Source organism: Palaemon carinicauda, unplaced genomic scaffold, assembly GCF_036898095.1.
Source record: "Palaemon carinicauda isolate YSFRI2023 unplaced genomic scaffold, ASM3689809v2 scaffold204, whole genome shotgun sequence".
Lineage (NCBI taxonomy): Eukaryota > Metazoa > Arthropoda > Malacostraca > Decapoda > Palaemonidae > Palaemon > Palaemon carinicauda.
The window spans coordinates 65,543-70,625 of NW_027169635.1; the positions used below are offsets into that span (position 1 = coordinate 65,543).

The 5,083-nt window shown below is 56.4% G+C and overlaps 1 non-coding gene across 1 annotated transcript; it reads left to right on the forward strand.

The window, feature by feature from the left end:
• The first annotated feature begins 3,705 nt into the window (after positions 1-3,705).
• LOC137635969 (5S ribosomal RNA) lies at positions 3,706-3,824 on the forward strand. The gene has a single exon (XR_011042874.1). It is a non-coding gene; the product is annotated as a 5S ribosomal RNA (ribosomal RNA).
• The last annotated feature ends 1,259 nt before the right edge of the window (positions 3,825-5,083 follow it).

The following is a 5,083-nucleotide window of genomic DNA, read 5'->3' on the forward strand; positions in this document are numbered from 1 at the left end:
TCTTTAGACCTTCGTCAGGGGCGTGTCTCCTTCTCCTGGAAGTACTCCAGTGACGATTGACGGCTCTCCAGTTCATTTTAGAACACTCAGGAGGCTCGCTTCCTTGGGTGGGTAACTTTCCTTACGAGGGAAGTTTTCCTGTCCAGGCTTGAGTTTTTCCCCTTTGGGGGGTTCTTCTCTTTCCTTTTTTTTCGTGCGACTATGCTCTTGGTGCTGAGCGGTCGCACCTGCAGTTACGCTCAAGGGACTGGGCAACTGCAGGAGCCCCTCTTCGGAGGATTGCTCTTTATAGGTCACTGGCTGACCTGTCTCTTCTACGAAGTGTTTCTCTTTCGTTTGCGAGAGAGTACACTCATAGAGACTCCTCTTCAGAGGACTCTTCTGCTGTTGTTGCTGTTGGCCGCCTTCGCCATAAGGCTCTCCGTCCGCTACGTCGTAAGGGCCTCCCCTCCCCCTATAAGGGTGCTAAGAGGCGCCTTTTTGAATCTCCGTATGCAGCCTGCAGCTCCTTCCTCTTTAGATCTCTCCGAGGATCGATCTCCAACGCCTTCTTGACCTCCGCCCCTGGTGCAGATGGAAAGCAGTCTGACCTCGTCTTCCGATGGACAACGGTCCCTTCGGGGCAAAGGGTTGCCTCCCACGGGTGTGCTTCCCTTGCGTGTCAGGTTTCCCCTGCGCGCCCTTCTGCAGTGTTAGCGCACAGGCGCTCTCGTCAGTGTTAGGGCACAGGCGCTCTCCTGCTCGTCAGCGTTCTCCTGATCGCTAGCGCTCTCTTGTTCGCCAGCGCTCTCCTGTTTGCCAGCGCTCTCCTGTTCGTCAGCGCTCTCCTGATGATCATCGCCCACCGTTGTTGTTCCTGTTGTGCGCCCTGCACGCCATCGGTCTCCTTTGCGCTCTAGATCTCCTGTCCGTCAGAGCGCACCTGCGCTTCCAGTTCCTGATTCGCGCTCAGGATTCCACGCGTCGCCCTTCTGCTCGCCAGCGATCTCCCACTCGCCAGCGATCTGCCACTCGCCAGCGACCACTGACGCGTCAATGTTCGCCTGCTCGTCAGCGATCTCCTGCGCGTCAACGATCACCATCGATCTTCCACGCGTTTCAGGTCCCCTGGACACCATCAGTAGCGATCTAGCGCTCGCCTGCTGTGGACGATCTCCGGTAGCTGAGTCTTTCCGTAGATCTTCCTCCTGCTCGCCAGCGCTCACCTTTACTTCTGTCCTTCTGTGCGCCAGCTTTCTTCAATTGCCAGCGCACATCTGCGCGCACTTTCCTGCCACGCACCAATGGGCGCCAACGATTTTTCCTGACCGTCCAGGATCGCCTGATTGACAGCTTGCTTCAGCGCTCCCCTTCCTGATGCACCTGCGTGCCTTCTGTTTAGCGCGATGCGCGCTAACCATCCCTACTCTCTTACGCGTCAGCGATCGCCTATGGGCCCGCGTGATTCTTCGCCTGCACGCTAGCGTTTTGTTAACGCACCACCGCTCGCCAACGCGCCATCGCTTGCCAACGCGCCATCGCTTGCCAACGCCCCTTCACTCGTTTACGGGCCATCGCTCGCCAAGACGCGCCATCGCTCATCAACGCGCCATCACCCGCCTTAGCGCCATCGGTCTCCCGACCGCCTGCACTCATACGCGCTCCCACGTGCCTGCGCGACCACACGCCCATATGCTCGCGCGACCGCACGCCCACGTGCCCGCGCACCTACGCGCATGCGGTCCAATGTTCGCCCGCGTGCGAACCAACGGTATTCCATCACGGGGACCAACGGTGTTCCATCGCGCGAACCGACGGTGTTCCGTCGCGCGAACCGATGGTGTTCCGTCGCGCGAACCGACGGTGTTCCATCGCGCGAACCGATGATGTTCCATCGCGCGAGCCTACGGTGTTCCATCACGCGAACGCCGGCTCGATTCCTGCAGTATCCATTGCTCGCCTACGGGTCATCGCTCGCCTGTGAACTTTCGGATTCCGACCACCAGCTCTCACCCTTCCTACCACACTCGCCCTCCATCTGCGCTCCCTCGCACACTTTCGTCTGGGCTCCTGCGTGCCCGCACATGGGCGCTTCCACATTCGGCCACGCGCAAACCATTGATTTACCATCGCGCGAGCGCCAGGGCAATTGCGACCGTGATTCCCGCCGGAGTTTCGCAACATGGCCAGCCTGGCGAGTCTTCTGGAGCGTATTTCCAGAACACGGTCTTCACCCCGTAAACGCAGAGCATGGCACATGCAAGAGCAGTAAGAATCTTCAGGGAAGTCTGAGCAACATTCTTATTTCCGGAACCTGGGTTAGCCCTTCCTCGTCATTCCCTGGAAGGGTCTTGCCAGGGAGCTTTCCGTTCGAGATTTCTCCGTCGGGCAAGGGGTGACTGGTTTAGCCCTTCCTCTTCTCCATCTCGTGGAAGGGGCTTACCAGGTCCTTTCCCTTCTCGGTTGCGACCCGAGGTTTTGTACAAGGAAGCTCCAGGAAGATCATAGGTACTTTCCTCTTCTCGGGGTCAAGCACCTTGGCGTTTCGTCGCCAAGTTTCGAACTTGCGGGCAAACTCGATGTTGGACCGTCTAGACGCAGTGACCGAGGGCTTCCTCTCGAGTGTCTCATCCGTGGATGTCGACAAGCTCAGACACACTTCCATCTTTGGGAAAAGCTTGTTTGTGCCCAAGGACAGAGACAGCGGTTGTGCGGAGGAAATCGACTTCCGTTTTCACTCCTCCAAGGCACTTTCTTCCAGACCCTGCAGGCCTCCAGCGCCTCTTCTTTCAGCCTCGTCGGTCAAAGTTATCGGACCGGCTACGACAGCTAAGACAGGGTGTCCAATAGCAGTCCCCTCCTGTCAGGGACAGGTAGCACGGGAGGCTCTCCCGGGGGGGGGGGGGGGGGGGGGGCGCATAATCCTAGAGGGAGCGGCAGAGTTCACAAACTCTAGGATTGGCAACCCCCCCTTGCAGGTCTCATGCTGGGAGGATGCCTCAGGTTACTCATCCGGATAACAGCTTCCCGATGCCGATTCCTGCACGATCTCCGTAATCAGCCAAGGATATCGCGCCTCGCTCTTACCATCTCTCCGTCTCTGTCAGCGAATTCAGTGTCACTGAACCTCTATGCCATGGGGTCGGCAAGAGTTTTGCCTGTTTGGGCAGAATGATCCATGCCTTCGGAGAAGGTCCTCCATAGGGTCGTTGACGGCTTCTTCAGTCGATCCTTTCTCGTAGGAAAGCATTTGAGACGGGAGTTCCGTCGTCGACCTCTCAGCTCTGATCAAGTTTGTCGAACAAACTTCGTCCAGCGTGGAACAGCAGAATCGATCAGACTGGTAACGAGGCGGCAGGACTCCTTAGGCCCTGGATCTCAAGGACGGGTACTTCTAGTTTCAATTCCATCCATCTTCCAGAAAGATCTTGGAATTCAGCCTAGACTACAGGTGTTCCTGCTTAAGATGCGGTGTGGCGATCCCGCCGCGGCATCACAGGTTTTTCCCCAGAGAACTCTCCCTGCTTTCCTCATGGCCGCTCAGGAGCAGGCTTCCGCCTCCTTCGCCTTTTGGAGGTCTGGTCAACTCCGGTAGGCTCGGGTTCGACCTTCTTCAACGCCGGGACAAGCTTCCGGGTCCTTATCCTGAGTGAGGGATCATGGTAATTTGCTAGGAGCCTTCTCTACTTCTGCCTCAACATCTGGAGTATCTAGCCATGATATTGAGTCAACGGCCTTACCACGTTGAAAACACCGCTTCTCGTCCGATCAGCGAACTTAAGCAACGTTGGGTCTGGTCAGTACTTGGATGGGTGACCGCCTGGGGACGCCAGATGCTGTTGCCTCCTTCTCCGAGCCTTCCCTTCAGTTGACTGTGGCAAGGCTGAGGAGAGTCACAGTACCTGTTCTCAGTCAAGCAGAGCTTCCAGCCCTACCTTGGAACGTTTCCTGGGTCTCTCTTCCTCATTGACCCGTCTAAAGTCCCGAACGGTCGCCTCAGGATAAGTTCCCTGTGAGGCGGGCCAAATTCCGATGGTATCAAAGCAACGATTAACCGGATTTTCTGGCCCCTATGGGATCAGCGGAACGTTTAGACCTGCAATGGGTGTTGACCTATGGAACCTCTTGATGGGAATGGATATTCTCATCCTTTCCCCACATTTTGATGCTGTTCTCGGACTCGTCAAAGAAGAGGGGGGGGGGGGGGCATGTTCCGGTTCAGGCCTATGGTCAGGACCTAAAGGATACCTCTCCATCATTCAGGCAGGCTTAGGGGCCGTAGTCTGGCCCCTCTAAAGATCCTAGAGTTCCTGCCGAATCGCTCTGTGCGCGACGACTTCATGGTACTGGCGTATTCCAACCAGAAAGGGACGCATTTTCATACATTTGCATCTTGCTATAGAGATACTGAGATGATCCGAGGTCCTCTCAATACCACTATCGGCTCGCTCATTCCGGGCAGAGGAATGTTCTCTCTGACTATCTGAGCAGAGCCTCGCAGATGGAGAGTACCTGGGGGTCTTTGGCCTTTAGTAACCAGCAAGTCCTGGCCTGGGGGACCTGATCACGACAGCCTAGAACTTCAAGCTTCCGCTGTTCTTCCCCCCAGTCTCAGACCCCAAGATTCTTTGGCAAGATGCTTTCCGGTGATGGTGGGACAACATCGACGCCTGCGTCTTCCCACCATTGTTGTCTGTTGAGAATGGGTCTCAACAAGACCAGGTTGTCTGTCAACCTTTCCATGGCCCTAAGAGATCCACTATGACTATATGCGGAACGGTTTCCGGACCCTCTGCTTCCCCTGACGGAACTCCCGGGAGAGCTTCTCCCATGGCGCAGGCTACTCAAACAACCACACTACAACATATTTCACGAGCCGTTGCATCGCTGCGGCTTCACGCCTGGAGACACTACGCTGCCTCCTCAAGAAGAGACAACCCGCTACAGTTGCAGAGTGGAGGTCACGTCACCTGCGATAGTCATCCGCAGGGGTCTACCATGCAAAGTGGAGAGTCTTCTGGGGTTGGTGTCGTGGGAGAGAGATACCTCTTCCCTTGATGCCTCTTTTCCAGCAATAATGAAGTTATTGCTTTTCGGCGGGAGG